Genomic DNA, 19,008 nt, shown 5'->3' with positions numbered 1-19,008 from the left:
AACACAGGAATACTAATTTGTTTGGTCTCTAATAAAACAATGATCTTCTTTCAGGTCCATGAGATGGAACCATATTGTTACAAAGACATTGCATGTGATGTGCTAATATTATTTGTATTTTTTTTCTTATTCTAGTATTCCTTGCTTCAAGATTTGAATTCAGTATTTTATTCTGAGTTCAATAAAAAAGTGTTATTCAACCTAGTGTGTATTTTTTTTCTGAACAATAAGCTATAAGTGTTTACACTCTCCCATTGTAGCAGTAAATTAACAGGACTTCAAGTTCAGAAGTAAAATTATTTGGTTATTCTTATCGAAGATGGAGTCAAAGGCAAAACTTGAACTTAATGCAGGCTTATATCTATGCAATTTTCTGAATGTGTTAATAGCTTCATATTAAAAGTAGAATGGTTAAAATTTCTTGGTTTTCAAGCTGCACTTTCTGTGCCTTCCTGATTATCCTATTGTCCTTCAGATTTCTTAGTGATATCAAAATCCCAACAGAGTATGAATAAAAAATTCTCCACTCCCAATTCTTTCACGATCTCTCCCTTTCTTTGAAGTCTATGGTCTAACACAAAAAAAGTTACTTAGGCCACGTATCTTTTTTTATAAACGTCTAATCTGTTGAAAATGCAGTAGACACATATGGTTCTAAATTGTTCCTTTTTGATTACTACAGATTACAGACACTATAAATATTTTCCATTAAGGAAGTGTGATTCTGTATGACAAATTTCATGCTGTTTTTAATCGGCCTATGCATTTTTGTGTAGTTCTCCTAGAAACAGTCTCCTTAGAAGTTTGCAGACTCTCAGGGTAAGAACCACTCCCTTAAACCAGTGTATCCCTAGACATCTAGCTCCTGCTATGTTATTCTATTAGGGCTGGGTTCAGTGTCTTTAATATACAAATTATAAGTTGACTTTCACCTAAGTAATATGCAATATTTTCCATGTTGGGGGAATGGAGAAATATTAGCAATATTTCTAGTAGCTATTAGTAATAATTTTTGGCAGGCAATCACTATCAGTGGGCATAAATATGATTGAAAAGTATATAACTCACCAGTGGCCTTATTAATGACTACCCTAATAGCATGGTAAGCTATGGATGTCCAGTGATAAGGGTGGCTGTACTTAGGCCAGATGGGATTCTATGCTCTATCCCACTCTTCATCCCTTTCTGGAGTTGTCCTAATGATGGAGTACAGACATCAGTAATTCTTAGTCTTAAGCATCTCAATCTTTCACTGTTTTAATATCAATAAAGTGTTAATACAAACATAATGGTGACATTAATTCTTTTGGACAAGGGATCAGTGAGACTTGGAGTGGGGGGGAAGGATCTTTTCTTGTACTTGCTAAACCAGTTTTGTCACCAGAACACGGGAAAAGGAGTTTTTTGCTGGCACCCTGGGGTGTAGGCTCCCACTCTCTTTTTCCTCGCTTCCATCAGGTTGAGGATCACTCAGATACTCTGAACCTCTTACTGTCCTCCCCTCAAGTCAGCAAGTCTCTCTGACCCCACTAACTGCAATAATCTCCCAAGTCAAACCACAGCAGAAACACAGCGAGGCCAGTTGCTCCGGAAGGCAGTAAAGCTACACCCTAGGGGGTGTCACACAGTATGAAAAGAGATAAATGTTGGAAACGTTGTGATACTGCTGTCATTCTGGCAGATCATAATTTTTGTAACTGGCTCCATGTATATTAAGTTTCTTTCGGGATCTTGTGTTATTCCTGCTCACTACCAGATGCACTCAATAAAATCACAATGTACATGACTCAAGTAAGAGCTTCAACTTCAACTTTTTAATTACACTTATTTATAATCATAAATACATATATACATATATACATATATATATATAATCTACATAAAACGTCTATATCTCTGCATTTAAATACTGAGGGTTTTTACACTTATTTTACTGAAATTTCTTTCACATGTAATTTCATAAGACTGTAGATAGTAAAACAAATGAATATTGACAAATACTTATTAAGTTCTCAGTGAGATAACCTACAAGTTTTAACATCCATTCCTATCATTAAAGAGTACAGTTGGTGACGTATTAAGATAAATCAATTTCCAGTCTCAACTGTTTAAGATATCACATGGCAACATTCCTTTTCTTGAGGAAAAAAGTTACAAAAACATGCTGCCTTCAAAGATGAACACCATGGTATTTCAGGGCAAATAACAGTTTTTCTTTGTTTCTGAATGGGATTGGTGCTGCTGTTTGTCAACTACACCTGGGAAAACAAGTGCTTGTATATGAAGGTGGTGACTTTGTCCTATAAGTAGCTTATATTCAAATCTTCCGTTGTCGTTTTTATAAATAGGATAAGAACTCTTGGATACTCTGTGGCAATGCTGAAAACCTCATTCTTCATTCAATGTGCCTTTGAATTAACCACTAGAGACTACCTGAAAAAAAAACAAAAACAAAAAACAAAAAAAAAAAAACCCAAACAAACAAAAAAAAGAGAAAAAAACCCCAAGCAACCAACCAAACAAAAAAAAACCTCAAAAAATTTAAAAAACCAACAAAACAAAACAAAACAAACAAACAAAAAGACATGTCTATGTCTTTCTTTCTTGTTCTTCCTGTTCTTCAGCTAGTTGATAATGGTCACTGGGATGGAAATGTCTGTTTTAGAGGAGCATGCTCACATCATTTGACCTTTTAATTACCAGGAGAAAGCTAAACTTCAGGACCAATTAAGTGAAGTAGGAATAAGAAGTCAACTTTTATTTGCATTTTAAAGGGGCATTTAAATTAGTTACCAGAGGTATTGCCTACCTTGGGTCTGATCATTTAGATGACCATGCAGTAAGGATGAAGAATTCCAAAAACTCCATTGTAGCAAAAAGATTTCAGGTTTCCTGAACCTTTGCTCCTTGTGGCGAGAAACAGAAAGAGAAACTAAAAACCCCATGTTGAAATAATTGCTTAAATATTCTGAAGGTGAAAATTTTGTCAATACTTGTAATGAGGTACAAAGTGTGTAGGTATTAAAGTGCTTCACTGAAAGTTACCAATTAGTCATGCTATGTAATTTTATTAATGTGATTTAGTCAAAAGTTCCTCTTTCACGGAATTTTTGCCTCAAAACAAATTTGTTGAATGAAGTGATTTTCTAGAAATCTTGAAATAAAATGGGGCTGATTTGCCAGAGGACTCTGGGAACCACCAGCCAGTCAGCTTCTTTGTGCCTGGTATGATTATGAAACACATCATCCTGGAAGATATATTAAAGCATATGGAATTCAAGGAGGTGATTAGGGACAGCAAATATAGCTTTACCAAGGGTGAATCCTACTTGACTGATCTCATGGCCTTCAGTGATGGACTGACTGCATCCATGGACAAGGTACCTGTACAGGTATCATATACCTGGACTTCTGTAAGGCCTTTGCTGTGATCCCCCACAATAGTCCTGCTGCTAAATTGGAGCCATACAGGTTTGATGGTTAAACTGTTCCATGGGTAAGGAATTGTCTGGATGGCCTCATTCAAAGATTTACAGTCAATGGCTCCATGTCCTAGTGGAAACCGGTAGTTGAGTGGTATCCCTCAAGGGTCTCTACTGGGACCAATACCATTTAATACCTTTTTTAACTACAAAGACAGTGAGATAGAGTGCACCCTCAGCAAGTTTGCCTATTACACCAAGCTGTGTGGTGCAGTTGATACACCTGGGTAAAGCAACACCATCCGGAGGAGCCTTGACAGCCTTAAGGAGTGTGCCTGTGCAAATCTTATGGAATTCAACAAGGCCAAGTCCAAAGTGCTGCACCTGGGCTGGGGCAATCCCTGGCATCTCTACAGACTGTGGGATGAAGAGATTGAGAACAGCTCTGCTGAGAAGGTCTTGAGGGTACTGGGAGATGAAAAACTCAGTATGAGCTATTGACTTTTAACTGAAAGGGAAAAAAGTTTAGATTGGACGTAAGGAAGAAATATTTTACAGCAAAGGTTTTGAGACACTTGAACAGGTTGCCCAGAGAATTTGTGGATGTTCCATCATTGGAAAAGTTCAAGGCCAGCTTGGATGGGGCTTTGAGCAACCTGATCTAGAGGAAGGTATCCCCACCCATGGAAAATACCCATGGGAATTTGATGTTCCTTTCAGATCCAGACCATTCTGTGATCCTGGAATAACAGTAAATAGACAGAGCAGATGCTTTTCTGTGTTTTCCTCTGATATTTACCACTCTGGGCCTGATGTTATAGAATAAAAACTGGAAATTACCTGAAAAGGCCTCCTCAACTTGGAGCACATAAGCATATTGCCTTAGATGAAGCTAACGAGAACACATAGCTCTGGAGACCTTACAATGTAAGTATATGCATGACTTTCATTACACAGATGTTGTACACATAAAAAAGAAAAAAAATCTCAATCATTACACATTTAAAGGTAGAGCTATATTTACACCAATATATGTAGGTATACATAGAGATATAGAGAGATATATAAGTATTCTTAGATCCCTAGATCTTTGAATCTCACCTCTGTCTCTAAAATTATATCAAAATAATGATAAAATTTTATTGACACAGATACAGACATAGATACATATATACACAAATACATGTATGTTTACACCACAAGAAATGTAGTTTCAGGATTTTTTAAATTTTCTACTAAACTCACAGACTGACTAGCACAAACTTTAATTAGTGGTAATTAACTAGAGGTGATAGAAGCAGAAAATTAATGGGACTCATTTATTTTCCATTCTACCACAATTTCCCCTCTTTTATATTTCTCTAAAATTCTGGGGTTTTTTTCAGGTTTCAGCTTTCAGTCTGTGAAAATTATAGATTCTGATTCTATTTGCAAAGAAAGGACATAAACGACAACATTCATTTTGGTCCTGTTTTTGTTGTAGCTACCCACAGTATTGCATTTTAAATTATTTCAAAATAAGTAATCCAGAATCTTATCTTTGTTTACAGCAATTTTTATGCTGCTTCAGATTTGTGAATCCACCATTCATGGAGAGGAAGCCTTCCTTCCTTCCTTCCTTCCTTCCTTCCTTCCTTCCTTCCTTCCTTCAGAGAACTAGACATGCTTTCAACCAGGTTGGCAAGGTTTCTTCCAGTAGGTCTAGACCTGTGCTTTAACAATTACCCTGGGTTGCTCAATGCATGTTTCTGCCCTGTTTTTTTATTGTTTGGGACCTCCACATGTACGTCTTAGGAAAGTTCTCAGTCAGATGCATTACAGATAGCTACTGTTTCAAACTACCCACACGTGCAGAAAAACATCACTTTATGCTGAGTTTATGTAATTTACCTGCCAGTTAAAAAGTAGTGAAATACTTTCTAAATACAAGTTGAGATTCATTTTATGTCATGAGACCAGGAACTTGAATCCGATACTGGTTAGTCCTTAAGACTCATTTTAGTTCTAATCAACTCTCTATCTATGAATATGTTCTACTCCTAGTGAGTTACCCACACAAATGTGTACACAAAGCATACAGGAACCATTTGTTGTCATAAGCAAATGTTAGCAAATCTTCAGTTGTATATTTCTTGGAACTCAGCATTTATATATTACTAGGCATTATATGGTATATCTCTTGAGTAATCAAGGGAACTATGGTCCTGTGTCTTTGGATAACAGTGCAGTTCTCTAATCAAATAACTGCTTTGCAAACATATAGCAGTTAAAAATCTATTCAGCCTGTAGGCTTTTGGTTTGGGGAGTGTTATGAACTAGAGTCTCAACATACTGGAGACAGAAAAAAAACATAGAGGGTCTTAGTGTATTTGAGAAGTTTATTCTTTGTATCTATATTTTTTCTATATCTTATATTTTTTTTATTCTTTGTATCTATATTGTAGGAGCCTGTTAGGAAAATTTGCTCTGAAATGTAAATGTGACTTGCATGAGCATGAATTCAAATGTCAAATAAATTATTAGAGTGAGTACCATTGTCAGAAGTGCTAAATCTTTCATTCTAGCAGTGTTCAGTTATGTTTCTGAATGTGCAACACTAGGCATGTTCCTAAATCATTACCTATTAGATTCAACCTTTCAGTATGGATGAACATCTTTTATTTTACTTTTTTTTTTAAAAAACTTCAGTCTGTGGCGCAGTCAGCCACTTCCTAATTCACTCCCCCTTTTGAGCTAAATTGTGCTTTTTTCCCCTTTCTTGAATGAAAGCTTGAGGGAAAGGGGTCTCAACCAATAGATTTTTTCGGCCAATGGTAGCTGAGAGCGGCTGTACCAACTTGTTTGAGACTTTATTCTCTTTAATTGCCTTAAAAAGTGATTACAATACATTAAACAAAACATACTTTTCTGATTTGAAAGTCCTATTGCTTAGTGAAGGGATGGTTTGGTAGCAGAAGTAGATTTTTCAATAAGACAATAGCTGGAAGAGCAGGCAACACCAGAAACTTGGATTCATCAAAATGTGACAAATGTAATTAAAATATCACAAAATCAGTACATCAAGTAATATGTGAGTTTTCAGCCTTGATGCTACTACTACTACTACTACTACTAAGCAAAGAACAATTAGTTTCCATATTGTAGAAAAAGTAGTTCTATCTCCATTAAGGAAATTGATGAGATTAATTAATTTTATTTAGAACACAAGGGATTTTGCTTACTATCTTACTCAAGAAAAGATGTAATTTCAACCAGAAAGCTGTCTTGACTAGGAAAGAAGTCATATATAACACAAATTTAAAACCATTAAGAGCAAGATCTGGCTCAGTTGCTGGTAATCCATGGGATGCAGATAACAAAGCAATGAAAAAATACATTATTTTTTAGATAGAAATCTATTTTTCTACAAGTCTGAATTCTCATTAGTAATGAAATTACCTTTTGCATTTGGAAAGCAAATGTAAGGATTACTGCAAATCTTCCAGGAAATGGGAAAATATTTTCTGTAACTTAATACTTTTATATTTACTCTGAGGAAAATAGAAATTTTTATCAGATAGCATCATTATAAGAACACAGATTCAGCACTCATTTTTACTCTCGGTAAGGGAAACGCACAAAAGTAATTTCACTGGCTTCAGTGGGCCAGTCTTATTGCAAAATGTTACTCGTTCAGAATACAGGTTCTGGAATGTGGCACAAGTACAAAGAGCTCTCCTGACAAATAGCTTAAACAACTACAAGAATTTCCTTTTGAAATAAGTATGTTTTTCTGATTTTTTTTTTCTTTTTACTACACAGGCAAAATTATTTCCATGAGATTACCCACAACCAGCATCTATGCCTTAAAAATAAGAAGAAAAAACATTTTTAAAATAGCTTCCCACTAAAAAGCTTGATATTCAAATCCACTAGTATAGAAAATAATGACAAAGAATAATGCAAACCCTGTAAAAGTATTGTAATAAACAACAAAGTAAGTAGACAAATTCAGCCAGAATGCAGCACTGGAAACTTAAGCAAACCTATTGTAATATATTGCTTTTAAAAACTATTTTATTATTTTTTCTAGTATTTGCTTGTGTTATGCTTGGGTTTATGTGTCTAGATGTTTGCCTGAAGGTATACATGAGATATATATATATATAAAAAATAGCTCTGTTTGTAAACTGGGACTATTTTTATTTGTTACAATCTGATATGAGTAGTTTTCTGATCCCTTCAAATCATACAGAACTTATAACTGCTGGATTTTAAAATGCTAATTTTCATTTGTACTCTGCCTATTTTTTCTTTCAAAACAGAAGCAATGGCATTGACTTCACCCTTATGCCCAACTAACACCTTTGTTACTTTGCCTCTTCATCTCCTTAGGAGCAAATATTGAATGATGGAGTACAGAGGAAATAACCATTACTTTAGTAAGATCTTGAGCTGAGCTTGTTAGATCTTTTTATTTTTTTATTTCCTTTATTGAACACTTTTATACAACTTGATATTTTATTGAATTCTTTTCTAAGAGTTGTCAAAGTTTAAATGTCATATTTTGCACCACTGAGTAACAATACAATAGGTATTTTTTGAAAGTAATGGCTAAATCTAATTATGCCTGTATATATTGCTAAAAGGCTTGTATACATTATTAATTGACTTCAACTGAACTATTAAAAATATGTAAATTCAGATAATCTCCTTCTGAGGGCTGTTGTGCAATTTGTTTAAAATTATTTAAAGGCCTACTGTTTCCATCCCCAAATATGAACGCATTATCCACAGTTTTCTCTGTTTCACAGAATCCTTCCTTGGGTGTAATTTACAAAGATAATGTTTTGAGTCTGGACAAGTGCTTTAGGAGCTCTTTCTCAACATACTTATGTACAGTGGCAAAATGTTGACAGTATTTTTAGGAAGTGGAATCCTGAAGTACCAACATGCATGGCCCAAAACTGTAATATCATTACAAGCAGAATTTCCATGAAGGTGGTAGTTCTTTCTCTCAAATGCAGCCTCTGAGGACAAAGCAACCTGAACACCATCAAACATCTAGAAAATTTATACTTACCTAAACCTCCTTGAAAGCTGCATATCAGGAGTTAATTAATATGAAAACTATGTTTGTTTGAGACAAGGAAGCAGAATCCAAAGTGATGCTGTCTTGATGTTGCTATTATCTTACTACTAAAAAATTGTGAAATTGAATTATAGAAGTTTGAATTTTACTAGAAAAGGAATACACTGGCCATCTCTTGAAGCACTCCATTCTGTAGTTGCAGAAAAGAAACTTTTGTTGTTATTGATGGTGTTATTGAAGTAGTCAAGACAAATATATTTTTATGAAAATTGATGTAACCATACAAAGAAACTGGAGGACTAGGAAGGGGGAAGCCTCATTTTATCCCTGGCTCTGACACAGAGCTACTCTGTAACTGAGACCAAGTGAAGTCTCTGTGTGATACTGTCTGTGTATGGGATGATAAAAATGCCACCCGTGTCCTTCTATAATCTTCCCAAGATTGCAGAACAGAGATTATAAATAGCATACTTCACTTCCTGAGTTTTCTATAATAAAATTACATATTATATATTAAAATATTATTTATTTCTAAAACATTTAGACCCTTTTTGTGAGCTGCAGTGCACATCCAGTATTTTTCCTTTTTCCTGAAGTGAGTAACGTTTTCCCAGAAGTAACCAAGTCTCAGTTTCCTGAGGATTTTGCACTGCAGAAATATAGTGTGATTTGATCAAGATACTCCACTCCTGTTCAGTCATGCTCGGCAAGTAGTCCTCGATGCCACTGGAGTATTTTTTATCATGATCAGTCACTGAATGTCAGGAAAATTACTTCTCTTTTAACATTCAACAATTTTCTATGCGTTTAAAAGGCAAGAGGAGAAATTACTCTGACTGCTTTTGCAAAAATTCTTTTTGTTCATTTCCCTTTGTTTTATTTTCCTTCTTCTCCTACCACTTTTAGCAAAATTTTGGATTTATTCCTATAAATTATTTTAATAAACTGCCTCACATACAGAATACAGTTAGCTTTTACTCAGGCATCCCTATTCATGTTCAAATATTAGTGCTTCTGCAGATAACATTTGCATGTAACACCTGCTGCAAGCCTTAGAAATTCAGACAGCATTCTGATATGAGTGGGAGATGCATTTTTCTCCAGGTTTTTGCTCCAGTTACCTTCTGCAGTTAAATAGCTCAGACTGCAGGGAAGAAACACATACACTTATATATCTATATTGTCTTATATCCTAGCCTATGTACTCCAGTTTTCTTATATTTGTAAGATGATATGTCCCAAAAAAACTCATCACCAGAGGAAGTTGTCAGTCCTGTTACTCTCTGGCTCTACTTCTCAAATGCTTCTGCCAGCAGATTCCCTGCAACCCGCGTTGGGCAGATTCAGAAACCATGTACTGATGATAGAGATAAGCGAATGTCAGAATTAAGTTGTCCAGTTCTTTCAGCAGCATTATGGGTGATGACATTTAAACTAGTGGATTTCAGATATTGCATTTTGTTTGGTGGATAGGTCAGGGAATGAAATGATCCTTATTGGCGGATCCCATGATGAGAGGGCGTCTCTGCCAGCACCATGCAACTGCTGATGAGATCAGCATCCTTGTGGAGCAACAGCCGGGTGAGAGGAGAGCACAGATCCCTGCACATGGGCTGCTGTCTGGAGGGAAGGACAGCCTTTTCAGAATGGTCATTTCTGCACACAAGATTGAAAATGCTGAAAGCTTGAAGCAGTTTTACCATGGAGCTGTACGAAGCAGAGATGTTTCTCCCCACATTTTCTCTACTAACTGCATCACCAAACTTCTTTTTGTGTTTTGGTGAGATGTACTGGTTACACAAAGCATAATATTCTACAATAATGGCTATGAGACAATCTCTGAAATTAAATATTCTACTTCGTTCACACATAAACATATGAAAACTTTGCTGAATTCACTCCATCAAGTTTAAGAAGACTTGGCAACTGTTTTATGTACAAGTAGAAATAGTACTGAGACAGCTGCATTTCTCCATTTAAAATTAATCTTGTTTACCTAACTTAAAAAAAACCCAAACCAAGAATTTTTTATTTCATAGACATTTGACTCTATAATATTTTATATTTTTGTTAATAGAAAATCACATTAGCTTTAAACATATTTAATTCTCTCTTGAACTTACATTATGACAGGACAATATATTTTATCTGTCAGATTGACATATAGATAGCAATACGCCTTTTGTAACACAAACATAGTTCTATTCATACATTTCTAAATAATCATAGACAAATTACAACACAAACCTTCTAAATATTTAATTACTTCACTCAATTTTTGGTATAGAAATTGCATTTCAAATATGGAAAAAATCATTGGAAACAATGATTTTTAAAGATCTGTCATTAGCAATTCCTATCACTACAACAGATATCATTTATTAAACAAACCTTTTGATTGCATCACCAAAACTATTAGTAGTCTTACACTTGCCTTTTTATCCATATTTATCCTTACCATGAATAGCTAGTGTAGTATTCAGCAATGAAGTATAATCCTGCTGTAATTTCAGTAAAATATGACTTTTATTGCTTTTATCACTTTAATCAGGGCAAGACTGATCCATTGGTTGTAAATTTGTCTACTGAAAATGGAAAGTATCTTAAGAAAATACCATTCTATTTTCTGACCTGTGACTTAAATCTGTGACAAGGTGAGTGGCTACTGTATGCACATTGCCTCACATCAGCAAGGGATATCAATTTCCTTTTAGTTCATATACATCATTTTTCTTTGAAGCTCATACAGTGAAATTGAACAGATGTGACAGTGTTTCTTGCATGTGAAAAGGCAAAATGCCATTCAATTGTTTTTTGCTGGTTTCTTCAGAATCAAGTGGTCAGTTTGACCTTTTACGCCTTCTGCTTTGCTTTCTGTGGGACTCTCTGATAATATATATTAGGCTGACAAGGTAGTTTGGAAGCACTTCTGGAAAGCATCCTTACACTTTAAGCCTGTTGACTTTGACTTACTGCTATGGATATCCAAAGGGACATATCCCTCAGCTGTCAAATTTTCTTAATCCTGAGCTGTACTTCCCCCTGTAACATGTATAAAACCCCTGTAATTTTGCTACTCCCACCAAAGGAAAAAAAGAAAAAAAAACATAAATACTTTATTCTTAGTAGTAGTAAAGAGCTCCTGTTTTTTCATCCTTCTTAACTGGGTTTGTTTCCATTAGATGTATCAACAAACATATATGTGAAAAAGAGAGAAATGGGGCATAGCTTCTATCTGGACAGGTGAAAAAGCATCCTGCACAAAAGTTAGGCTATATTAGGCTATATGTCAATAAAAACTGAATAATGTCTGACAGTATTGCCAAATAGCATATGCATTGCTGTATTTTTAACATGCACAAGTAGCTGGCATATATACAGTATCAGAAGTTTAGATTTCAGCAATTTAGTGGCAGGGGAGGTTCTGAACTCTGTAAGAGAAATATCCCCAAAGTGCTCTGCTGACACTGCCCCTCCACTCCCCCTTCCCTAAAAAGTATCTCCAAGACATCTTTAACATTTTAGACACTCCTAAAGAAAGCCCCTGCTCTTTTGCTGTCAGCAGTTCTCACGCTACGGAAAGTTGATCTACTCACCCCAGGCTGTCTGTGCGAGCCCAGCTCTGTCCGCTCTGTGCTGCTTCTCTACCTGCTTCCTCCCTTCTGCATGTTCCCGTCTCTCCAGCGCGGAATGCACTCGCCTCTCACTAGGGCTCCCTCTCTCCCGGCATCACTTTTAAGTCAGGCAGGCGGCGAGCAGAAGCCAAAGGGACTCTCTGTCTGATTGGTTTCCATTCGGTGCCCCTGGTTAATAAAAATCGTCCCTCGCAAGGAGAGGTGTCGCTGCCCCTCGCAGAGATGTCGCTGCTGATAGAGCCGCAGTGCTCAGCGTGAGAAGGTTTGGGGCTGGGGGGGGAACAGTGCGACGGCTTTGCCAGCCAAACAGTGATTTGCAACTGAATGCAGGGGGAGGGTTCAGAGAGGAGGGCTTTGTTAAGGACCCTCTTATTAACTGAGGCTTAAATACAGAGGCTCATGCTACCAGCTCAGTTTGGTCTGTTTTAACAGGGGTAAAGGCATACCCATAACCTGTGATTTATGTGGAGAAAAATTTATTCTAACTATCTGTACTGGCAGCACAGTGCCATTTGTGTGCAATACACATTGGAGAATGCAAAATTATCCTCTAATGCTACTACGGTGACAAATGATTTTAAGGTGAAAGAAAGCGAGGTGTGTGAGATTTCCCCATGTGCTCAATAGGTTTATAGCTCTAGTGTCACTTAAAGCTATTGATAGCGATGGGCTTGTCACTGTACCTGAAAGTGAACATAATACAAAGTTGCAAGGGATGTTTTGGGAATTGTGTCTAATAATGTTCAAGTCATTCACAGAAATAAACAGTTTTGCCAGCAACAATAATGAATTTCCTGGTTTCTAGTGCAGCCTGTTTTGGTACAAGTAATCACTGCTCACTACTGTGACCCCAAATGTTCAGTATTACAGAATATTGTGGTTTGCTTGACCTAGCATTTTCAATGGAAACATTATATGTCGTTTACTAAAATGAGAGAACCAGGGCATCGTAAGTTCTGGGGTTTGCCATTTGTGCATTTTTTTGGGTTCCTGGGCGCTGATGGCTATTTCAGTCAGCAACATGAGATAAAAATCTGCAATAGGACTTCTAGAAACTGGTTGCCATTACTTTCTCTACTGACAAACCCTGATGATAGCTGTTGTGGGCACAAACGAAATGCTGGCAAGTGTAGTTGTCTGGTCTTGTAGTGTAATTAATTTAGTACCATTTTCCCTTAGAAAGAGGAATCATGAGGCTAGTTTCTAGTTATGAAATCTTATTAGGGCTGTATTTTCAGTAGCTGGGGTGAAAAAAAGATATTGGTTTAATCTGGTGGTGAAAGTGTACTATAAAAAAAGGAAGGTTTACATCAAATAGCCAAGTAAGAAACTTTTTTTTTCTTTAGGATCTTATTATTGCTTTAGTACTATCATTGATAAGTCCAACAGATTCATATTCACAGTTCACTGTACCTAGTGAGAGCCAAGTCACCTTTAGGTCACATTTGAAATTATTAAGGGATTGATGCAACTCACAGACACCAGTCAGAGCCTTTCCACTGAATTAAGTGGCAGTTACATTGAGCTCTGAATGAACTAGGTCTTCTCTGAATGCTACATGTCCATGAAAACAGTATCTGCATATACAGAGTGCAGATTACAGAGTGCAGAATTGGTTCTAATGTTTTGAATATCAGAAAGCTAAGTCCAGACCCAGAACAAAATCAATTAATGTAGTTCAGGTAAGACACATAATGCAAAGTTCTGATTAGTATGTTCATTCCACAATTGGTGCACATTAGCAATGGAAATACTGGGGGAAAAACATATCCCAGTAATTACATGGGAGAACAAAAAGAAAAGTTACTGACAAGTGTATATCTCTGATGTCCTAAGGTCCTGGTGCAGTTTTAAATCTTGCAGATCCTAAAAGGTATTTTCTTAATAGGAAGATGTCTGGATGATAAAAAGGCATAAGTAATGGCTCTACTTTTTTCATTGTGTTGGCTTTTTTTCACTCTTTTGGCTTCTGTTCGGGAACATTGTGGCTACTCTAATCAATATTAGGAGACCATCCAAGTACAAAGGAATCCCTAGAACTGCAGAGATGAACAAAGTATCTTTTAGCAATATTTTCTTGAGTTTATTGAATAGTATCTGGGGAGCTGGTCCCTGCTTAAAGGCAGGCATAAGTCTGTTCAAGACCAGACATAGGACACTCAGATAAATGGAAATGACCCCACCTCTGTTGATGCCATATACAAGTTCTTAGTAAAACAAGTAACTTTATTTATATAAGACAGCATAAAACCTGCCCTCTCACATTTATTTTTCATTATGTTTTAAATACAGCACAGTAACTACTACGGGGGGAAATATTGAAATTATGTCCTATACATTTACAAAAAAAAGGAGTATTTTTAATGCAAATAGTGTTGCATGATGGGGATAAAAAGTTTTGCAATATACACTCTAAGTGGAATATACATCAAAAGTAGGCCAAAAAGGAAAAAGCGTAGGTGTGACAGCAAATAGGGAGAGATGGGTGGAAATCTAAGGCTGTGCTCTAACACGCAGAAGGCTACTCCATACAGGGGAGGAATACAAAATGCTCCTTCTGAAAAAGAGTGGGCAGTGGAAAGAGACATGGAAAAGCAGAAAGTGCACCAAAAGGATAAGGCAGGAATGCTTTTATTGCAAGACAGGCTGTACTTCAGTTTTATATTTTATGAAGTCTCTTGGAATCAGGTCTCTTCTCTTTTCACCCCTATTCATCTTTCTTTCTTTACCTTCACAAAGATTTGTCTGCCAACATCCATAGGAAGCAGGAAGCAGTGATTACATACCTAGTCTTGGTTGAAATTCTAAACATTTCCTTGTTTCACAGAGGCTGAGATCACTCAGCAGTGCACAGAGTTGGGCTGGTTGCCATATTAAATCATTCTGGGTTCAATCACTGTTTCCCATCAGTTTTTCTTTTCCTGACATATTTACACTTAACCTGTTTAAACAGAACTAAGTGCAAATAAAACTTCAGAAGGGGAACGTAATGATCCATTTTTAGCCCTAGGTTTTTCCATCTATATATAGTCAGAAAATGATGTCTAGGTCTGCCAGTGAGGCTGATATCTCATGTCATCTCTTCCACTACTGATAAGCCAAGGCAGACATGAATTTTCATAAATCTGTGGTCCGATAAATGTCCTAGGGTCTGTAAGGAAAACTTGGCCTGCTCTTTGGTAGTAACAACTTCACTTAATTTTGCCACTTCAGTACGAGTTTTTTCCATTGTCAGAAATCTTAAATATGTATTTAATCATTCTCAAATAAGATACCATGTGACATCAAAAAAGAACAGTGCTGAACAGAATAGAACAATCAAGAAACATATAAATAAGCAAAGGCTTCCTGAGATTCACAAGAACAAATCTAGCAGTTTTGTAACTTCATCTCTGCTCATTTTCACTGGAGACTTTAAGACTGAAACATAAAGAAATCGGATCAAATAATTACCACTGGTTGAAAAACTAGTCATAAAAACATCTGTATTTTCACTTAGTCAATCACTTCAAAAGAATGCTATTAGCTCCTTTTCCAGCTTTTCTCCCAGCTTTTTTTTCCTCTTTCTGTGAAAGACTTTAAATGATCCATTTGTTAAAGAATATGATGAAGAGTATGACTTTGAAAGACTGTTGGAACATTACTGTGTGAGTCAACACAGTCAGGCAGCTGAAACAACCACAAAGCCACGGCTGAAATGCAATGAGTAAATTTATGTCACTACTCACTAACCAGAGGATCCTGAAGCACCCGGACAGAGACACCCAAGTGGGAACACAGGCACCATCAGGCTCAGTCCATCCTGATGGACAACAGCCCTGCTGTTTGCACACATTTAGCAAGGGTCTGAGCACTTGTGGGTACCACCATGCTGTGATGTCCTCTGCTTTGATCTTCTCTCTTCCAAGACAGGGAGCTCAAGCACATCTGTGAGAGTGCCTCCAAATCTCTCAAAACAACCACACCATCTCTACACAGAAATTCTGCTTCTCAAAACAGACAGAGGACAAACAGCAGTCGGCGTAATAGATGGGCTTTCCCACACTGTTATTCTCCAGGCCTTGGTACTCTCAGATGTGAGGTCACTTGATCGAATCTACCATTTGCCCCACCATCCTTTTGCTTTTAACAATTTCCTCCCAAAGATTGCTAAATCCCACCCGACAAGCACGAGATTTTAGCTGCCCCCAGCATATGTATGTATTATCCAGAGGATAGGACATAAGAGAGAGAATAACAAATCTATTTCTTTCCCATAATTGAGCCTCTTCCTTTGATAAAATTATGCAAGGAACAGCCACTCTTGTTATCTTGTTTGAAGGGGAGTTTTATTTCTGTATATGACTTCAGGTTCCCAAAAAAGACATGAGAGGAGGGAAAGCATGTATGTGGGAAGGAACATACATCAAGACCAAAACATGATAAGACCCACTAAACATTGCTAACTATGAGCTGTTTAAAACAAATTTATGTTAAAACACACATATAAAGCAATCCATTGTCACACAGACCATTGTATTAGGCTAAGATGTCTCCGGAGTTATTTATGTTTCTGGTTTCAGAAATACGGTAATAAAAGCTTTAGTTAAGAATAAATATAGTAAGAATAATCAGTTTCATAGCCTAATCTGCATACTCTCTTTACAGAATTTTAAAGTAAATGAAATCTCAAAATTTATTTTTCCCCAGCTTTTTAAAAACCCAATGATTTACTTAGTTGGCACAAAATTATTGGATTTACTTGCCACTCAGATTCATATTTGCATACATGCACCTCTTCTCCGTTTATTTCCATGTGAAAGTTTGTTTATCTTAGTAAGTCAAGATTCAAGACTAATATCAAAATTAACTTGATTTTGAGGGTTAAATATGTAGAGAAACATTCTTAGAAATCCTGAGTAGTTTCAAATTTATTAATTTCTTTTGGGTTTTTTTTTTTGTCATCCATAAATCAAGGTACTGATCACTGTTATCTTGCTTTCTTTCCTCGGTCTGCTGATATGCTGTTTTGAAATGTTAAAATTAAATAAAACTGGGTTAGGTTCTGCTGAACTGAAGTTTTAAAACATCAGCCCATATTTTAAAGCAGCAAGGCCTTCATGTTTTCCACGTGTTTAATCAGTTTAAAGCTGGTCAAGCAACTTACCAAAATGAGCACAGAAGCATTATTTATTGCATACACAAAAAGTAAAGTGCAGCATACTTAAGTAAAAATGAAAAAAATTGGATGGAAGAGAAAGTGGAAATAAAGAACTATACAAGAAAGTATGAGTGCCAAGCTGAATTTCCAGTCACAATTCTTTTATAAACTGACTTACTTAGAACTTTGTTTTTCAGTCTTATATAAACATTTATTACATGGATAACTAGTCCTAGTCATAATCATTAATACTGTTTTTTTCTTGGAAATACTGGTTCACTGAAAGTGCTGACAAATCTTGTTTGCTTTTTGTTTATTTTTATTTCCTTTATATATGTTTTGGGGACAAAACTGTGACCATATGATTCCTGCAAGAAATTAAATCTTTCAAAATTGTTTAAATTATTTTGGTTGACCTGATCCAAATAGATTTCCTTTGTGCCTTAGTCTGCAAATATTTTGAAACTATTTTGTTTTGAAATAAGATTTCTCATTTCCCAGAAATTTGAAAAATCACATTGAATGAAAAATTTCTCAACCTTGCTACAATAATTATCCACTTAATTGCAATAACATTACACTTTTCCAAAATGTACTTGTGAAACAAATTAGCTTAATCTGCAGAGGTGAAATAATGAAGTTATATATTCTTTTGGTACAGGAAATAGGGCAATAATTTGATCTGGATAAACTGAATCCACTTTCCACTAAGAAAACAAAAATCCTTCTTCCCTCCAAACATTAAGAAGATAAGCCTTCCTAAATATTAATAAAAATATGAGATTCTCCTGGCCAGTCCAAAGGAGCATACATTCCAGCATAGGGTGAACCTCCACATGCACTACTTACAGAAGAGAAGACCAAATCTACAGTGGTGTTTAAGTACCTTCTACAGAAAATAAGCATATAAACAAATCATTCAATTCCTTTTAGAAACTGTGCCATTACATGGGCAGACATAAACCACTCTCCCTTTCATGTTACAGAAACATGTCTCTAATGGGCCACAGCAAAGCCCTCATCTTAGATCAGACACGTCGATCTGAAACTGCTCCCAGCCTCATCCAGCTGTACACACATGCACACACAAACTAATTAACTATCTACCCAAGTGTTCCAGGGCAACAATAGAAATGCTTGTGGTTCAGAACAGACACAAGTGTCCTGCAGCTTAAATGTCACCTGCTAACTACAGACACAGTGAAAATTTCCAAAAATAAATATAAATACTGCGGTATCTCTGACTTGCTAAGAAACAGTTAGAAAGTACTTTAGCTCCACATGAAATTTCCATCCTTAATTCCATAGCTAGAGTCCTTAGGAGCTTTGTACGTGCATTCAAAGAGTGATCAAGATGAACTGCTAACCATTCAACTGTCATTTCTTCATGAGCTTGATGCCTAAATTCTTTGCTTAAAGTGTGTGACATATGACAGTTGTGAAGAGTTACTGAAAAAAATCGTGGGAGGAGAGTTGTTTTCCTCTAACATTGAAGAAGAAGCTGGTTTCAAACACAGAAAAAAGCAGACGCAGTATCTTTGTTTAAAATGAAAAAAACTAGTCAGATGATGTTTTGGCCCTCGATATGACAAAGGATTAAACCAAAACTGAATAAATTTGCTTTCATTCTTTCTAAATTGAGATAAATGTGCATTCATAAATAAGTCTGTTAATAATGATCTTAGTCTGTCTCTGCAGAATATTCCTCGACCTCTTCCATATGGCTCTCTGTTTATGGAT

The 19,008-nt window shown here is 36.1% G+C and overlaps 1 protein-coding gene across 1 annotated transcript in view; it reads right to left on the bottom strand.

The window, feature by feature from the left end:
* CDH9 (cadherin 9) overlaps positions 1–12,413 on the bottom strand; it is a 99,115-nt gene extending 86,702 nt beyond the window's left edge. The window contains exon 1 of the mRNA XM_085052101.1: positions 12,090–12,413. The gene's annotated coding sequence lies outside the window, so the exon portion shown is untranslated. The remainder of the gene's footprint in view (positions 1–12,089) is intronic.
* Between the last annotated feature and the right edge of the window lie 6,595 nt (positions 12,414–19,008).

Source organism: Lichenostomus cassidix, chromosome 2 (genome assembly GCF_008360975.1).
Source record: "Lichenostomus cassidix isolate B80296 chromosome 2, HeHo_3.0, whole genome shotgun sequence".
NCBI classification, from domain to species: domain Eukaryota; kingdom Metazoa; phylum Chordata; class Aves; order Passeriformes; family Meliphagidae; genus Lichenostomus; species Lichenostomus cassidix.
This window is presented reverse-complemented; position numbering and strand designations above follow the sequence as displayed.